The sequence below is a fragment of the Lonchura striata genome, chromosome 3 (genome assembly GCF_050655825.1).
Source record: "Lonchura striata isolate lonStrDom1 chromosome 3, ASM5065582v1, whole genome shotgun sequence".
NCBI lineage: Eukaryota > Metazoa > Chordata > Aves > Passeriformes > Estrildidae > Lonchura > Lonchura striata.
Genome location: NC_140705.1, coordinates 75,770,406 through 75,790,224, shown reverse-complemented (window position 1 = coordinate 75,790,224; position 19,819 = coordinate 75,770,406). Strand labels below are relative to the sequence as shown.

At 41.2% G+C, this 19,819-nt stretch overlaps 1 protein-coding gene across 21 annotated transcripts in view; it reads left to right on the top strand.

The window, feature by feature from the left end:
* Positions 1 to 18,207, top strand: part of LOC144245975 (centrosomal P4.1-associated protein-like) — an 81,570-nt gene extending 63,363 nt beyond the window's left edge. For 6 of the 21 annotated variants that reach the window (XR_014954337.1, XR_014954336.1, XR_014954335.1 and 3 more), the window contains 3 exons: positions 941 to 1,058; positions 2,923 to 3,083; positions 5,434 to 18,207. The gene's annotated coding sequence lies outside the window, so the exon portion shown is untranslated. The remainder of the gene's footprint in view (positions 1 to 940; positions 1,059 to 2,922; positions 3,084 to 5,433) is intronic. The other 15 variants (XR_014954332.1, XR_014954334.1, XR_014954330.1 and 12 more) reach the window with 4 other exon arrangements.
* Positions 18,208 to 19,819: the final 1,612 nt, after the last annotated feature.

Below are 19,819 nucleotides of genomic sequence, written 5' to 3'. Positions count from 1 at the left end.
TTTTTGTTGTTGTTGAAGTTTGGTTTGCTTTGTGTTTTTTGCATAAACTGATAAAAATACTTGCCTCATAAAGAAATATGCTACTGAGGTCATTAAGGGCTTAAGTTTAAAGGGCTGCTATTGTCTCTGTCTTTTCATTCCCAGATTATAAGGCTTTAAGGAGTTCAGTAATGGAAGTCCTTTCCATGAGTATCAGAGTGAAAATCAGGCTTCTCATATGCAGTCATTGACAAGACAGGCTAATTCCAGCTGTCTCCTTCTGTGCATCAGAGTGCCTTACATAAAAGCCCATCAAGCACTCACCCCAATTAGAGTCCTCGTGTAGTGATTGGTGGTGGCACACTGCAGTTGGCTGGAGCCCCACAAAGGGTCCCCCTGACCTTCACTCACAACTGGAAGATCATGTCACAGTCTCACTGCACTGAACTAGTTATTCCAGCAGATCTTTTGTATTGTACTTCAGGACAAGGCAGGCTCTGTAGCTGCTCTTGTGAAGAATCATAGGTTGGGAGGGGTCTGCTCTTTGCTTCTGCTTCTGTGAGACTTCACTGCACAGCTGAAAGGTTCACATAACCATCCTGCTTGCTGGTTATCTCCTCATTCCATGTCCTGTCTTGCCTCACCTGAAGTAACCAAAACATTATTAATTGCTCTTATTACCTATAGAAAGCACACACGATTGATAGGACAGGAAAGTGTGAGCACTAAGGTGCTACATTGTGGCAGGCTGGTTCCCTGGAGGTTTCCTTGGTGGGACACAATCTGGGATGGAAAGGACAGGACAGCATAACAGAGTGAGATACTTACTATCCATTAAAAAATATATCTCTGTACTTGTGTACTTGACTGAAGATCTGATAAATTCTGATAAATTTCAGAATACTGAGAAAAGCAGTGATGGAATGGTAAACACTGACTAATTAATTTTCCTTTTTTTCAGGAGTTATTAGTGACCATTCATGGGTCCTGGTGTCAGTGATAGTTTTTTTCCCAGGATTTAACAATCTAAAGCACAATCCCTGGCCTCTGTTCAAGAGCCAGGAATCGTGGAAATGCAAGTGAGTACCAGCAATCAGCTGTCCAACCACCTCTGACCATAAGCTTGTTCAAAGTGGCACATGGTTGGAAAGCAGCAGGCAGTGCCTTACCTATGCTACATTTTCTTCTTGACAATGCTGGAGTTATAATGTGGGAAGATTGAAGAAGATGAAATCAAAATAGACAAGGGAAATCAGTTTTTCTCCTGGGATTTAAACCAAGGGGATCTACTACTGCCAATTATGGTTGTCATGCCAGAGTAACTTGATGGAAACCAGTGGGGTAACAGACAGTGCAAACAGCTAGTTACAGAGGAAAAAAGAGAGAGAGGAGAGAGGAGAGAGGAGAGAGGAGAGAGGAGAGAGGAGAGAGGAGAGAGGAGAGAGGAGAGAGGAGAGAGGAGAGAGGAGAGAGAGGAGAGAGGCCTAGGTCTGTCCTGTTCACAAAGTCTTTCTCAAACCACTTGTCCATTTTCTTTGTCATCTCCCTTGCATTGGTGCTGTGAAAGCTAGTAAGGTGCTGGGACAGGAGGGATAGGACCCTGGTAGTCTGAGATGAGAGGTGGAGTTGGAGCAAAGGCTCATGCAATGCAGTACAGCAAGACTCGAGGCAGAGATTGGTCTCATCAGCAAAGAGAAATGCCAAACTCCCAGGAGTGACAGCAGAGCTGCTTGGCAGGGTTCACTTCCAGGTACTGATGGGGTCAAGATAAAAGTGGGCTTCAACATACCCTGCTTCATTGCTACTCTCAACTTCCTTGATGTTGATATTTCTGTGTCCTGCACCTCCAGTTTCTCCTTCTTGGTTCCTTGGAGAACACCTTCTCCCAGAAGGCACGCCAGGTAGCTTAGCAGCTGGGATAAGCTTTTGTGCCTGAGGTTGCTTTGCATGATACCCTGTCAAAGGCTGGTATTTACCATTGTATCCCTTTGTAAAAAGTGTCACCATGAAGGGTGGTTTTCCTGCAGCACTTTTTGGAGCACCAACAGCCCTGAGCTGCCAGCTTGCAATCTGGTCGTTTCTTACTTTTACAGCAGTGCTTATCTGTGGTGCACTGACGTTCTGCAATTGCTGGCCAGATGCATATTAGGATTCTTTACAAAGTAGAATGAGGGATGTGCTCCATTTACCTCCTTTAATTAGGTCTCCCACTTCACACACACGTTCAAGCATGTCTGAATTCCTGGTTATAATGTGCACCAAAGGTGTCCTTTTTCACTAGGGGTCAGCCTCCAACCAGGACCTCAATTCTCTGGAACAATTTTTGAAGTGTTAAATCCTTTCTCCAATTCTGCTTTGGCATAAATTCAAAGCTTTTCAAAGGAAAAGATGAGGTTTTCAGTTCATGCTGAATGGATAGACTCTACCTTAAAGCTTCAAGACCTCCTGTTAAAACCTTTATCAAAATCTGTATATTTTGATGCAATATTCTTGCTTTGACTTAATCAGCATTTTAATAAAATGGCTGAAAACCGAAATGCTTTTATTAGTGGTGCACATCAATCAAAGTATGTTTAGGATATCTGTTTACACTCTGTGTTTGCTATGAGTTTAAAGATCACAAAGATGGGCAAATGTTTTAACACTTCAGACTGAGACACTTCTTGAACTTCCTGCTCTGCACAAATCCTGTTCTTCCCCTTCAAGTGGAAAAATTAATGCAGTGATTAACAAAGGTACATCTGAAACTGAGATATCTCCCTACAGACTGCAAAGGTTTCAGGAAGGGTTGCTTCCAGTAATTGAATATGGTGATATAATTTATAACTGCTCAGCCACAACTTTGCACAAATCAGACAAAATACTCCTGATTATTTAGATTATCTGTTTATCACAACACCACAATCTTCTGACCAAAGATGATATTTCCCCTTTTGTTTACAGCCTTCCAGGAGGCAAAAGGTTTTCGAGAACTGGAATTGCTTGTCTTCTTACATCACTGCCAGTCAGATGGGCTGCCCCTCACGCTGCAGCATTTGCAGCACCAAACATCCTCTTGCTAAATCAGCTGTCCTGTGATGCAGGGATACATGCAATCTTTGCAGGTATATGCACGTGAGTATGTGCCCACACATAGGAGACAATAATTTGATGGTATTCTCTGTTTGAAAGAGATAATGTTTTCTTGTTTGTTTGAGCTTGTGAGGTTTTTTCAATCTGAATTGAGAAACCAACTCCTATTCAATAAGAACAGGTTTTTTTTGCAAATGACTCAAAAATTGGTTTGTGGTTTGATGGTTTGGGGATTGGTTAGTTTCTGATTTTTTTTTTTTCCCAGCATTTAATGTCCTTAGGTAATACAATCCCCATGCAAAATTATATTGTTTGTTCTAAAACAGGTCTGATTAACTCCAGTGAAGCAGAACATTGATATGATAGTTTATTACATCTACTTTCTGTGTTTTGAAGAACTAACATTGTGTTCAGCATCGACTAAAACACAGGAGATAATGGGAAGCCCACTGACTGTCTCTGAGCTCACTGCTCACAGTGAGCTTGGGGTGGAGAAGGCAATTGCTCAGTTCCTCACAACACGGCAGCAGCTTTGCTGCTGAGCACTGCAGCTCCTTTCCTGGGTCATAGGTGCAGCTGTGACCATCCCCGCCTATGTCAAGTCCTTCATCATTTGGGTTCTGGGGAAGGGAAAATGTTGAAATGTGACAACTTCAGGATTTTTCCTTTAGTAAAGCAACATCATGTGAAGTGCCCTGATATGTCTTTGTAGTCTCAATATACAAAAAATTGTTTAAAAACCTAAACAGAAATCCTCATTTTCATACAAAATCAAAGAAACACGAAGTCTGTGCAGAGATTCAGGAGCAAGTAAGCTGCCTTCCCAGGAGCAAGGCTGCCTCTGGCTTTGTCTCTGGCTTCACAAGAGACAAAGAATGTCAATGCAGGTGAAGCAGGTGGAGTGGTTAGTGTGGAGTGCCAGGAGTATGCCTTCCTCGCTGTGAAGCTTGGTGGCCTGCTCCTTCCCACTCCATGGCAGTCCTGGAAGTCCCCAGAAGAGGGGAGTGCTCTCTGCTTTGCTTTGTGGGAGCAAGTGGCAATCACAACTAAGCTGTAGCACTGAAAAATAACCAGGTGATATCAGCCTTTTTTCAAAGGGAAACAAAAGATAAGGAGAAAAAAAAAAGAAAAGTTGGCTGCATGGGAAAGTTTACTGGCATGTGTAGAAAAGGCGGAACTCAGTTCCATCAAGGAAATAAACTAAGATGTAGAGCATTCTCTGAAACTTTTCATTTTGCCATTCAGGCAGTTCCTTTTTGAAGTCAGTGCTTTCAGGAGTTTTTGGAACAGGACCATCCAATTGTTTGGGTTGCTGACACAAAACTGGCCCTTTCCCTGTTACTTTAAATGAATACTGCAAGGGAAAAGTATTCATTTAATACTTTTAGGAGGCACCTAAGGTGCTGTAGCTGCACCCAAATGTGTTGAAGCAAACAGGTGGGCCCAGCAGCTCAGTGTTTATACACCTATACTGGTGCTGAGTTTACATCAGCACAGGAGACTGTGGCTATGGAAACTGGATAGCAGGAAGGAATGACCTACCCTGCAGAGCAAGGGCTGCTTTGGAGCAGCCTACTGCACTGGGAGAAGAGGCATTCCTTAACTCTACCCCTTCCAATAAGGCTCCCTTTCAACACCTGCAGCTTTGGTGCAAGGTTCTGTTCTGTGACCAGCAGAGGGTTAGAGGGGGTTAGAGGTATTTGCATGGTTTTGGGGTGGGGTTAAAGTTGTGCTAATCTTTAGCTTAGAGGTCACAACTCTTCAGAAAAAAAAAAAAAAGTTGCTCAACTACAAACTCAGGGAAATGCCATTCTTTTCTCTGTCCTTATACAGAGGTAAGGAGAAGAAGAAAGGAGGTGCTCACAGATTAGGTTAGCAGCAAGATCAAGCCTGCACATTTCTATCACACTGCCTGTTCAGTTTCCCAGATAGACTTTAATGGTCTAAATATCCTGAGGAGGAAAAAAACAAAACAAGTATTGGAATTCTATTATTGGAATTACTTTAAAAATAAAACAAATAACTGAGCTTTTATTTTGAATGTTTAAGTGAAAAGTGAGAGGCTTAATGTCTATCTAAATGTATAATCATTCAGTGTGCCCAAAGTTAGAAGTGAACTTTCATTTTTCCTTAAGGTACAATAAGCCACAGAATATGTTGTTGGTTGTTGGGTGTTACAGGCCTGATGCTTCAGACTATCCAGTGCTAAAGTACTCTGCTGCACACTGATTGTTCTGTCTTTGCAGTGTCCCTAGTTTGGGATTTTTCATGCTGATATTTTAGTGTGTCCTTTCTGAAATGCTGTTACTTGTCATTTTACTAGATGCTACTCAGTTCAGGCCAGTTCAGCTGCCACTGAAATAAAGACCACCTCTCTTTCAGGTCCACTGCTCTGACAAAACACGGGGGACTAGTGTCACAGCTGAAGAAAACTGTTATGACTTCTTAGAGCTTGCAGTTAATAAGTATGGAACTGTTTTTTGATAAAGTGCTTACCTGTGCAGAGGGTCAAGCAGAACACCCCTTCCTCTCACTACGTAAGTGATGAAAAAAGTACAAACAGAAGGTTTTAGAACTAATGGCTGTGCTGTGACACACAACACCAGAACTGGCAGGACAAGAAGAGAAGCCCTTGTCTTCAGAGGGGAGTAGCTCAGTTCCCTTAGAAGAGACTCCAGGAAAAGTTGTAAGTAGTAGGACTGAATAGCTTAAAGGGTATGAGATGAACCTTGATGAACCAATGGTGACTGTGAATTGCATACAGTCATGCTTACTTTGAATGACTGTGAGGGCCAGAAGCAGGCTAAGCACGGGTCTGTTCTCTAGAATGGCTTATACACATCCAGCTAAAGAAGGATGCCAGAAGTGAAGGACAAAACTGTTACAGCAGCCTCCACTTGCTCTGAAAAGAAAGGTGCTGAATGTCCAGCAGGGGATTTCTACAGATATGGTCACAGCTCCACTGGTAGCATGATGTAGGGTGGTGGATGTACATTAGGACACAGCACCCTGGTAGATGAATTAAGGAGCAGTGTTTCACTCAACCCTTGTGTGTCACCTAACACATGTTTGTAGCCAGACAGGCTCCTCTTTTAGCTACCATGCTGCTTGGCTTGTGAGCCAAAATGTGGTGCAGAAAGGGTAAAATTACCTTATGATGTGACACCTTTAATTTATTCATCTCTCTATTATCTGAGCACACATTTTCCAACCATGGCCCTGTGAATTATTTTCTCTCATAAGGTGTGGTTGTGTTTTACATGTAACCTTGTGCTGGCTGGCTGAAATATGAACTCACAGCCTTTAGACCAATAATACCATACAAGTTATAATGTTTTCCTCAGACTCTGGGGTATTGGTTAGCTGCAAAACTGCCAAAGGACATTCCACAGTCAGAGGAAATTGAGTGTAGGTGGGCAGCCCAGAGTCCAAGTGTATACTTAATAAACTCTCCATTATTATACTTAAACGGGTGAGTCACACAATAATCATTCTGCCATCAAATTCACTGTTGAGTGTGTTGTTTTTTTCCTTTTAAGTCAAATGTCATGTAACAGTTGCCAATGCCTCCCAGAAGTTTAATTTGTGAAAGTGGGAGAAAATGAAGCAGAGCTAGGTAGCTGACACATCTACACATCTACATGTGTGCAAATGCCACCTTAGCTGTGCAGTGCTTGTTGGTTTGCTTTTGTTTGTTTAGTAGGTTTTTTATGTGCCACAAATAAAATTTTATTTTTTTGTCTGAGGCTGAGAGACTTTGGCAGAAAAATCGAGCTTGGACATTTCTCTTGCCTGATGCCAATCAGAGATCTCCAGTATTAAACAGGCCTTTGGTGGTGGGGAAGGATGCATATTATTCTTATTATAACTCACAAGCACCACCCACTGGGTAAGTAGGCAGTCACTCACAGGAGGCACAAATAAAATATCCATGTATTGTGTATATACAAAGTATTATATGATGATAAACTACCCCTCTGCTGTTTTGGTGGGGTATGATGACACTTCAAGTAAATGGACATGGCAAGAGCTCCTCAGAGGTTTTGAAGGCTTTGTGTGATCCTTGAGCATCACTGTCTGCCCAATATTCATGCCAGTCCTTTTCCAGAGCTTGCTATCCATGTTGCACAGAAGAAAACCCCATCCCCTTCAATTAACAGTCACAAGGAGGGTCTTCTGCCCTCCTTGGCAGAAGATGCTCAGGCTTTCTCTTTATCCTGGGTTTGTCTCCTGTGGTATTTCAGGCAGGGGCATCTCCTTCAGCTATCAGGAAACAGCTTGTAGTCACAGAAGCAGAAATAGGAGAATACAAGGAGTATTCAGCAGTGACAGTCCTCCCTTTTTACTTGGTTATTTCTTTGATTAACCTGTTTAAAAAGACATTAATATCCTGAGAGATATTATAAATATATAAATGAGGAGAAGCTTGTTTCATTTAGATGATGTTAGGAATTCATTCTCTACTTTGTCCTTCAAAGACATCCTAGAAAAGCCAAACCTCTTCATTCCATTGCTCAGTCTCCATGTTGTCCTGCTTCATCTTTTGTCCTAAAAACTACACCCCAAGGGAGCAGTAAGGCTATAAAAATGCTACCTAGCCCTGAGACAAGCTAGAAAACCAGTGCCCTTCTCAGCCAAGTGCCATTCTCCATTCATCCAGGGGGCACTCCGTAATTTTATTGTTGGAACAAAGTGGTTTGCTGACAACATGAATGCCGAGGTGTGGGGAGCTAATGACTTTTGCTGAAGATAAAAATAATTTCTGATAAGTGTAATGTGCTAATTATGAAGAAGGAGACAATCACTGCCTTTGTATTGTGCACATAAACATCACAACAGGCCTTGACCACACATTGAGGTTGCTTGAGAAGATTGCCAAACCTATTCTGGTTTGGCAATCCCAAATTCTGTACTTGGATGATACTTAAGCTTGTCCTTCCTTCATGTCCTCCTAGTGTTTAGGAGCTATATCAGCAGGAAGGAGCTATTTCAGAAAAAAATACCTTTCATTTTTTGTGACTCAACCCGCCTCCTCCACAGGGAATCTGAGGCTGGTGGTGTATTGTGCATGTGTCTTCTGGATGCTGGCTTAGGTGAAGAGGGACTCTCAGTCCTGTGTAGTCACAGGGCACTTCCTGATATTGTTCATTGAAACAGCTATTTGTTTCCCCATCTTTTCACCAAACCCACTTTTTCCCTCTGCCACTTCAAACACCATTATTCTTGAGGAGGCTGCATTTCAGTGGTTCAGTGACCACTGTATAAATTATCCTTTGTACCAAAATGTTTAAATGGCTGTTTCTAATTTGAAATGAGCGATGCCACAAAAACTCCAAATATTATCAGTTGCTGTTTTTACTTCCTTCCTTTGGAACAGGAATGAATGAAACAGTTGGGATAAATAATTCTATATTACTCATGCCTTGTGTTCTTAATAATCTGAATCTCAGATGAATGTTTTTCCCCTGCAGGAGAGATACGGCTCTCTCTCTGGCCAGTCTGCAGCTTGAGTATCACATTCTGTGTGTTGCTTCTCCCCATGGATTCAAACTGATTGGCTATTGTCCTTTGCTTGCTTCTTCACCCCCAGCACAATGCCTTGTCTTACATGCTGAACCCAGGCAGTGCTTTGAGGCATTACCTTTTGGGTTTGCCTGTCTCAGAGTGCCTAACAAAGCTGGCTCAGCTAGGACTGTGTCCATACTACTGAAGATAATAAAAACTTTTCCATTAACATTAATGTAAGTTCCTTTAACATGCTGCTGTATGTCCTGAAATCCTAGGAGCTAGTCCATCTTCCAGCCACCTGGGTTGTAGTAGGTAGTAATAGCTCACCAGTCTAGTGAAGCTTGCAAATGTACAAATTTTTTAATACTCTCACATCACTTTTAAGATCTAAAAATTCCTGCATTTTGTGTCAGTGGCTGATTCTTTTGCCTTGGCAATGTTTGCAGGGCCATTAATTTGTGCCACTCAAATGTGTCCCAGTAAAAAACCACTTGTTGCTGGCACAAAGCACAAATGTCCTCCTCTGATCTCAAAGTGATCCCCAGTGTCACAACCCAACAGACAAAGTGAGGGCTGTTAAATGATGAGCAGAGAGTTTTTCAGGGAGCCATGTTTCAATTTCAGTCTTCCATGAGGTGACTTGTAAAAACAGTAAACAGAGATGGTTATTTTAGGAATTTTGAAAGACCTCTTGTCTGCATCCTTTAAATAAATGTTGATTGTTTCCATGTCTCATGTAACAAACATAGGCAACTTCTACTGTTCTTGCTAAGCCTGTTTCCTCTTCACCAGGTGATGTTTACCTATTTGTGCAGCTTGCACTAGAGGTTATTCAGAGCAGCTGAATCCCAGGGTCTGCTCATTTTGTGCACACAGATCATTAGTCAAGATGAATGATGATGTCTCTGTTTAGAAGACCAGGTCAGTGCTATCTAATTTTCAGACATCCAGTTTCTGTGGTCACTGAGATTCCCCTCGATGGTTGTTACTTTTCCTCCTAGTGTTATCTCATCTTCTTTCAAGGGCTTGATAGTTGCCTCTGCAGAGAAAAGGATCTCAGTAGGTAGATTGTTTTGCTGATGGAAAGCACGTGGTGAACAGACTCTGAAGAGGTGCTTTTACATCAGTACTTAGTGCTGAAGGTATGTGGAGAAAGAAAGATGTCACTAGTGACAAAAGAACTTATAGGAAATAAGGACAGAAAGATACACTTGTAATCATAGAGCTAGAATGATTAGGGGTTTTTGTAGGTCAGATAGATGAAATACAAGAAGAGACTTTGTAGCCCTAATGTTGGATGCAGATGTGGTAGAGAGCTGTGACAGGGTATGACTCTTTATGTAATGGACACATAAAGCTGTGTTGAGTGGGGGAACTATTTTCCACAGGATAATGGGATGAGAAAGGCACTGCAGCTATAGCCTGCTTATAGTCACACAGAGAACAGCTGGTGACTAGGATTTGTTATTCTTCCTTCTCACTGTGATGTCCTAGTCTCTCTGCCAATGGCCATTTCCTGGCTAATAAATATCCATAGTTCCTTCCTGTGCCATATCCTACCTGCATCTTGCTCTTTAACCCCTTGAAAATCCCTTTTATAGAAGCTGCACTGCCTATCCTAAAGTTGCATGTTCTTTCAAGCCTGAGGAGCTTCTTTCCCATATCAAAATTTCTTATTTTCCTTCTGAATAGCCAACTCTTCTTCAAGGAGGCAGTTGTGGTGGTAGTAATGCAATTTATCTTCTTTTATGTGAGAAGGTCAAAACCATTAATGATGTTACTTGCCTTTCTAAAGCACCCCTTACCATCAGGAGCTCATGCATTTCAGGAAAGCAGGTTCCACTAAGGTACAGTAGGTCATCCTCAAAGTGATGTACTCCAAATTGTCAGGTGCATGCATTCTTTGCCCCTCAATAACAAACAAACCTACTTCACTGCTTCCTGTCACTCTTTATTTGCTCCCTCACCTTCTTTTGCAGAGTCTTATTCCCCTTTCCATATGTCTATCTTTCTTCATGCAAACTAGATGTCTGCATACCATCCTCCTTCATCTAAGCACTTTTTTCTCATGACAGCTTGTATATATTTTGACTCTCTTGGCTTGGGTGACTTAGTTCTTATCTCACCACTTTGTCAAAAAATATTTCTCTTTTTCTTCTAGATGTTCCCCTCTTGGTCGTGACTGATTTTGTTTCCTCTCCTCCTCCCACAGAAGTGACAAGTTTTGCAGCTCCTCAAATTTAAAGTCTTAAATACCTGTAGATGATCCAAGGATCAGGCTCCATTACCATCAGGTCTTACTCACAGTATTCCCCTGTAGGAGGAATCACTCTTGAACATAAAAATTTAACTCAAACACAAACCCAAATCAAATCTCATACTGGCACATCTATATAGGTCGAGTGACAGTCAATTTCTGAGCTGATCAGGGTATTGTCCACAGGTCCATCCATGAGCTGGTACAGATCTGCTGGTTTAAAAACCTGTAACAATTTCAAGGCATCAACATAAGACCCAATTCTGTATTTTAGAGGCTAGTTGTGTTCCTTTCCAGACTGCTAGAAACAAGGAAAATTTCAGATGTTCCCACTTTGCAATGTACTTTCATTCTCCACTCTTTCTGCAGCATGGAGAAACCAGTTTCCCTTCTGGACAATCCTTCAGGAAAAAGGATCAAGTTAAGCAGTAACCTAACAGGCAGAAAGAGAGAGTTAAGTTTTTATTCTCCAGCTGTTATTTTTCAGGTGGCTTTTGATAGTCCACTCTAACTCAGATAAGCTAAACCATCCTTGAATAAGCACATGGCTGTTCCTGCAGAGACAACAAAAATGTGAAAGCAGAGTTCTTTTACAGAACAGGACCCCCAGGAGTGGATGGACAAGTATTTTCACCAATATTCAGTGCTGAGTGTTGCAACTTAGATATCAGTGAACACTTTGAAGAGCATCTTTTTCATGGCTCTGCACACTCATGCAGTGTTGCATAGTGCAGAGGAGGTAAGCATTACAGTAATGTAGTGGAGATAAGTCCTTTTCTAAAAAAATTCCTTTTCTATCATGTGAGAAGAAAGGGAAGAGGCAAGGGAGGAACCCTTGTGCAATGAAAATACATTTTACCAAGCTGACTACAGACAGAAAGAACACATACAGCTAAAAGCCTACTGTAATGTGTATTTGAGATAAATTGAAGACCAGTTCAAATTCATTTTTCAAGGTTAATTGAACACAGTGAGTCCTTTTTCTTTTTTTCTTTTTTCTTTTTTCTTTTTTCTTTTTTCTTTTTTCTTTTTTCTTTTTTCTTTTTTCTTTTTTTCTTTTTTCTTTTTTCTTTTTTTTCTTTTTTCTTTTTTTAATTTTTTTTCTTTTTTCTTTTTTTCTTTTACAAAAACTGTTTTATCTCTTGTGTTTGAATCTTGTCAAAATGTGATGTAGAAAGCCAGTGCACTTCTTGCCTTTAAGGAAAAGGGCTATTGGACTCCACATGGGAGTCAGGTTTTCCTTAAGTTCATGTTCATTCCATTCTTTTCACTGGACTTTTATCTGTGTATGTGGGTGCACTGAAGCACATGTGCTGCCAAGAGGGAACACGCTCCCACTTCTTTGATTCCTCCTGATCACACTGGAGCTGAGAGCTGTGTAAAGTGCCAGCAGATTTTGATTTCCCACTGCCCTTGCCAGTACAGTAAAATAACAGCCAAGCTGTGTATCTCTGGTCTCCCACTGTAACTCCTGCTGAGATAAAGAAAAGGGGCTACTTCAGCAATTACACTGGAAGTCATCTCAAAAATGAGTAACATTTCCATGGCTCCCAGCCCCAGAAGCTCCATATGGACTCATCCAGCTGAGCATCTGTGGAGTTTTGGCTACAGTTCAAGAGGCAGAACTGCTATTCACATGTGTGTTTCTGGATCTCCATTTCCCCCCTCCTCCCCCATGCCCATTAGCCATGCCAGCATCCATGTCCATGAAGTTTTAATATGGGCTTGCTGCAGATGAAAGATGGATGTCAGCTTAAAAATATAATTCCCTAAAAAAAAATCCACTGATATTGGCAAGAATGCCTCTAGGGAATATATCTTCTGGAAATACAACAATTAAAAGAGATGGTGGGGGTAATTGCACTTGATTGAAGGGGAAAATACTTTTTGTAGCAGAAAAATGAGCACTTAAAAATATCTGGCCAGCCAAGAACAATTATCCAGTTGGTGATGTGCAAGTACAGAGGGCAGTTAATCCATTTAAAATCACTCTCTTAAATCACTGAGTCATGAGACTGATGGGGAAATGTCACCAGGATGGCTCTTGTTCTGGGTACAATCGGGGGATTTCAGTGATGGTTGGGATCAGGCTTGTTGGGCACAACCCCTCCTTTCTTTGCCCTGACTTCTCACCAAGAATCTTCAGCTGGTAACAAGGTGCTGTCATGCACTCTTACAAGCCTACAGAGGCAGCCTGGGGCCTAAGTGTGAAGAGGAGAATCACTGCCTTCCTCCCAAAATGTTATCTGTAATACACAATCTGCTTCCAAGGTTCAGCTGACAGTACTCTGTTGTTTGGGGAGCGGAGCCCACCCCATCCACCAGCTGCATTCGGTGGCAGCACTGGCCTCAACAGGAGGAGCTGTCCCTCCTGTCAAAGGAAATACGCTGGCGTGACTGAAATGAATGCAGAATACACAGGCTGAGGAAAACAAAGCTGTTTCTGTGGTCTTTTCCCTGCTAATAATGTTTTAAACATTGAGTCACAATTGTTTTGCTTTATTTTGTTTTTTACCTTTGTTCCATTGGGATGATGAAAGGAGAGTGAACAGGTTTATGAGTGATATAAAAATTACAGTTTCCTAAATTTACTCAGAAGCCTTCGGAACCAGTCCATCCTGGGATTTGTCTACAGCAGGAACCAAAACACCTGCTTAGGTTTTGTTTAACTTGCACGAGTAAAACACTTCAAAGTCGCTTATGTGTTACAAAAGACAGAAGGGAAGAAAAGCTTGAGCACTGGCACACTTCCCCACTGCCCCCTTTCCCTTTTACTGTAAAGATCTGGATTCAAATGCTCATTTGCACAAGCAGAACAGACCGGGAAGCCTCCCAGTTTTGTCTCGTTTAAGGAGAATGACAAACCACCGAAGCGCTGCCTGGAGCATTGAATGCAAGCATTGCCTCATCACCACACAGCCTTATTGGCTGGAGATAACGGGAGGTGGGGTGTCGGTGCTAGCCCTCCCTGTGAGCTGGGCTTTCTCATTATCTCTTTCTCTTTATTTCAAAACAACCTACCCTTTTTAATGGATGTCACCTACAGGGTCAGCCTGTCTTCATGGAAGCATCCTATAAAAGAAGGAAGGACCAGCCCAAGAGTGATCATAACAAGATTGAATGAGATCAATAGAAACAATTTTTAAATAAATGCAATAAGCAATTGTGTATTCAATGCGGCAGTTTTAACCACCCTTTAAAAATTATTATTAAATCCTGCAGAGCAGCTCTAAAAATTATGCAGTCATTAGAATCCATAGGCCTTCTTGATTTTAATTTTTTTTGTCAAGTCTCTGTGTGCTTCCTAAGGCTAAATTATGTCATTTTTATTCAGGACCACCCTCTGTCATTTGTTTTCAGAAAAGTCATCATTGATTGCAGAGAGTGTGAAAAGTCTGGTGATGATATTACTTACCTCTTGTGACGAGCTGGCTTTTCAGTCACTGAGAACATATTGTCCTGTTGGGACACACCAGGAAATTAGAATTGAAGTGCTAAGGTAAATTCCAAAATACTTTCTGAGGGACAAAGTTACCATTCCTTTTACAAACAAGGAGAGCAAGAGCAGCTAGTCACCTGCAAAAGTGATAGCTGCATGAAAGTGGCAGAATCAGTACTAGAGGCATTGTATGATTCCAAGCAATGTTCTTGGCACTGCCCTTGGTTTTCACGTAGATCTCACTGCTGTGAAATTCCTTTTGGCATTACAGCAATTCAGTGTAAATTAAGCAAGAATCTCAAGGTTTATCTTTTGATGAATAACATGGCCAGGTGCAGACACAGTTCCAAGAACCTCTTCAACATCTGTGCCATACAAAGCTGTATGCCATGTGTGCTGCAAAAGGCCTTTAATCCTTTATTTCCTTTATGGTGATTATTAATAGGGGACTGAGTTCTGTCTTTGTGTCTCTGGTGTTGTTTCCTTTGTTTCCTTTTAGGAGCAGCACAAGAGGATAGAGAGCAGGCAAACTGCAATATCCTGGTAATTAACTACCTCAGCAATATAGTGGCATCAAGGCAGTGGTAATGATGTGTAAAAATTTGCATACATTAGTTTTCATGTTCCAGGAAAGCAATTTCTGTAGCAATTTAGAGAAAAATTAGGAGGAAAACAGAGAGAGAGGAAAGGTCAAGCTGGGGTCAATATAGGACTGTAATTGAGATTGCATTCTGAGAGAGAATGAGTGAGGCTCTGAAAGTGCTTGGACCCTTGTTAACTGGGTGTAGTTCTACCTGTAAATAAGTGTAATTCTACCTGAAGCAGCTAGCTGACAAAGCTGACCTAGTTTGGAGAGATATTTCAGCACCTTAGGACCCACTGATTTCAACCAGAGCTGTAGGTGCAGGCTGTCTCAGCTGTACCCAAAGTCATGGGCCTGCATTTGCAGAACTTGTGATGCTGCACAGGCACTGCACCCTCCCTGCACTGATGCCTGGATTGTGAGTTCGATTTCTGAGCAGAAGAGAAGACCCCAAAAACTTCTCACCATGTCAGATGATCATGTACTAGCAGTGTTTTCATTGGAGAAACAGAAGCTTTGGCAGTGAGAATTTATCTGTCTCTGCCAAGCTCCTTTACATTTGTGCTTGCAAAGTAATTTATGATTTCAGATGAAAATTTTTTAGAGATGAGCAAAGCACATTATAGTTAAAGCTGAGAGGATACAAAATAATAATAAGCAAAAGGCCCTGAAGGTGCTGATCACTCTAAACAGGGAGTATTTATGATTGACGTTACTAATAAAAACATCAACCACTGTGTTACAAGGTAAGACTTTTCAGCTATATAACATTAGTTAATATTATGCTATTTATTATTCTGCTTAATATTTCCATTCTCATTGCATGGAAAGAATATCTATTAAACTGATCTATTCTGGATTTATTTCAAAAGGACATCAGTGTTTGCCCAAAATATGTCAGAAGAGTGCACAGCCATGGCATCTTTATTTGTATGGCTTTACTCACAGCAGTAGTCCATAGGATGACTTACCTGAGTGAGTCCAGAAGCTTTTGTGGAATCAGGTATGAAGGAGCAAGGGCTTGAAAAATTGTCTTCTTGCCACAAACAGTAAAGTCCACAAAGAATAAAGTTCACACACAGCACCAAATCCTTGGAAAGAAATTGTGTGGCATGTGCCAAAGCCTTTTCAGTAACAAAGGTTTCATTCTGCAACACAGAAAACAGGGATTAGTGTGACCTTCCACGCCTTTGCAAAACAGAGGTTGCCTCTGCACATGTCCAGGCAAAAGCTGAGGAGAGGAAGGCAATAACTCTTGTGAGATGTTTCAGAGAAAGCTGTTTGAGAAAAGGCAGAGCAAAAGCACAGAAGACCAAGAAATAATAGAATTTGAATTCCATGTGTCAGGGTACAATCCTTTTGTGTTTGTAAACATTTGGGGTTTGGTCACAATACAATCCTGTTTTGTCTTGAGACAAAATCCCAAAACCTTTGGATCCCAAAAGCAAGACCAAGACTACTTAAGGTTTGCACCAATTTGTTCAATTGTAAATCCTATAAAACCTAACTTTTGCTGTGCAGCCTGTGTCCCCCTTCAGCTTGAAGCAACTGATCCCTTGGCAGGGAGGGTGCCAGGGTAGGTCAGTGCAAGCTGAGTAGGAGGTGCAAACTCACCTACCTTACAGATGGGGACAAATCCTCAGGCCATTGAAGTGGTCATTGGTTTCTGTGCTTCGTTTACAGCTAATACCAAATGAAAGGCTGTGCAATCTTTTAAATAAAGTTGGTTTTCCTGTTACTGGGAAAATTATGTATAATTTGCCTTCAGAAGTCAATGCTGAACCAGGGAGAAGAGAAAAGAGAGTATTTTGACTACTTGGAGCTGTAAGGCCAAAAGCTGGATTTTGAATTTCAGTTTCCTAGACATATGATGGCTCTCATATGAGGGAAAAAATGAAGAACCATTTTTACTGTACTTTAGAAACTGAGTTTATTTTCATGAAGCTGTACTTGATCTCTGCTGAGATGAATCTCAGAAGCTGCCTGTTCTGAGCATGGCAAGCCTGAAGGGCCTCTGGGTAACCATTAGGATTCTGTCTGACACCAGACTCTGAGTTTTGAGAGCACTCTGGCCTCAACTTCCCATTTTGCAACAGGGGAACTCAAGTGGTGCTGGTCTTGGGACAACAAACATACAAAGCCTTGTTCCTGTAAGCCAGTTCCTGGTTCATCCTCACATGAGGATGAGCTTCCAGAAAAGCAGATTACACAGACTGTCCAATTTAGGGAGGACTGTAGATGCTCTATAGCTCTTAACATCCTTGGACATTGTGTTTTGATGAAGTATGCATTTTAGGGACTTAACAGGGAATAAGAAAGAAAGGGATAATCCATCTCTATTGAAAAGACAAAGGGGGAAATGTGGGAAGTATTCCAGCCCTCAGCCACAAAAATACCTCAAAGTATTAGTCATCTGAATGACTGCAACATGTTCTGACAGTTCTAATGCCAAATATGTGACTGAAATATCAAGGAAAACCAGGTGTCCATAGTATTTTTTGCAATGAGTAACACCTCAGATATATTCTTTGAAAAAGCCCATTTTTTGTTAGCTAGTTTGGGGTTCAAATATTTACAAATCCAAACTCTGACTTTATGTGCACTCTGGGCAGCATTTGTGGGTCTTAACAGTGTCTCCATTTCTAGAGTGGTACAGAAAGCCTCAGCCTCAGTGCTGTGAAAGTAAATGTGTGGGTGCCTTCACCTAGAGCAACTGACAAAACAAGAGGTTTTCTTAGTGCTGTGGGCAGGTCTGATCCAGCTGTGAAGTTGGGACTGTGTTACATGAAGTAGTTCACTCTTCCAAACAAATGAAATAATCTGAGAGAAAGAAGGAATTATCTTCCCGTTAAATCTGTTCCTGCCTAGTGAATTTCAGATATTTAGCACTCAGATTTCATATTTTCCTGTGGTATGGACAGATAGGAAAAAACAAACAAACAAACAAACAAAAACAAAAGCAAAACCAAAAGAAACAAAAGTGTGTGGCAATTGAATATAAATCTTCATTTAAATTATGCAAAGTGTATTACAAAGGTGACAAAATGCTCCTTTCCCCACTTGTCAAAAATGTAAAAGGTATAAAGGCAAAAGTCCTGCAGGTGGCTGAAGAGAGTGATGGAAGAGGTGTTCCTATTTAGTTCTTATGTTCTCTGTGTCTCAGCTTGCTTCCCTGCTAACTGTTGTACAGTGCCAAGGAGAGAACTTTGGAAAAGACACCAAAGTACATTATGAGAAGTGATCATAAGTATAGTGTTAGACATAGTTCTTGCTGTGATCACTGCATTGATTGTTTACTTCTTTTTATCATTTCAAGTTGTCAATAAAGCGCTTAAGTGTATATATATATATATATATATATATATATATATATATATATATATATATAAATATTCGGGGTTTGACTTCTTCCCTATAAAAGTCTCCTAAACTTCATCCAGTTACTTGCATACTGATTTCAGTAGCTTCTGTTTGGTTAATGCAAATTTGATCCTCATCTGAGGATGCCAAATATGAAGGAATTGCTATTTCCTTTGGTAGCTCATTCCATGCATTTATGTCCCCTACTGGAGAGACTAGGGATGAGGCTGGTAAGAGTACAGACTGAAAATAAGTTTTATTTATACCTAACTACATAAAATTTTAATGTTTGTCCATTTACTCTAGAGTTTTTCTAGCTTCTATTTTATCCCAGGAAAATAATTTCTGTATATTTTTTCAAATAAGTTCTTGATGTTTGTCCCTTTATCTGGACTTCCTTGTTCTAAGAAAGCTGATCTTCATTTTCCCAGTGTAACAAATTTTCCCTGGCCAACTGAAAACTTTTCTGTCTCCTTTATAACTCTTTTTTTCAATTTCAAGTATCTTTTTAAAACTTAGATAACAGATTTGACGAAAGTATTCTAGTATTGGTCTTCCCAGTCTCATATGTTCAAAAAAATTGTTCATCTTCTCACTCTACTCTTCTTGTACAGGGTGGAGAACAATGGAAATTAAAGAGAAAATTTTTAATTCCAAATATAGCTGACTCTTTGGAATTATGTGGTGTGGATTTCTCAAAGTAGAAACTGAAAATATAGTAGATAAGTAAGGAAACAAGAACCTGAAAGTAGCCAACTGTTCTAGAATAGCTCTGAGAATAGCTTGTTTCCCATATCTCTAAAGCTATTCTTAGACTGGTCATTTACTGCATTGTCCTGGGTTGTAAGATAAGCTTGTATTCCATTTGCCATCTGTTGAAGGCAAACCGGTTGGACAGGTTTTTGTTATCTCTCTCAGAGACAATGGTTTGCCCCGTAGAGGCAATGGTTTGTTTATACACCATTGACTGATTCAATGCAGGGCTGGTAAATGTAACACCGTGAGGAGTCCCACCCAGAGGGGGAAGCCAAGCACTCTATTGTTGTTTAAAGGGGTAGCTTTTTGGGGAGAGGAGGCAGCTCTCTGGGCGGGACTCCGAGAGAAGCAGCTCGCTCTCTCTCTCTTCGCGGGATTCCCAGGGAAGCAGCTCTCTTCGGCGGCACTTGCAGCGAAGCAGCCGGCGCGCGCTGAGGCGACGGCAGCAGAGCTCGGAGGCAACCCCGGCGCAGAGGAAGACCGGCCCCACTGCCATCAGATCTTCAGAGGAAAACTATACCCTTCTAAAGATCACCACTGCAGCTGCAACTCATCAACCATTGCAAGGGGAGCAATTGTCCCAGCAGAACTACTGGCACCCCGACTCCTCAGGTTCTGGACTTTTTTCACTGGTTTTTGTTTGTACCGATTGCATTTGCCTTTTTTAAATTGTTGTCTAGTTTTCTCCTAGTAAAGAATTGTTACTCCCATTCCCACATCTTTGCCTGAGAGCCTTTTAATTTAAAGATCCTGGTAATTCAGAGAGAGGGGAGTTTGCCGTTCTCCATTGCACAGGAGGCTTTACCCTCTTCCACAGACTCCTGTCCTGTCAAACCAAGACATGCATGGACTCTGAGTCTTCTCC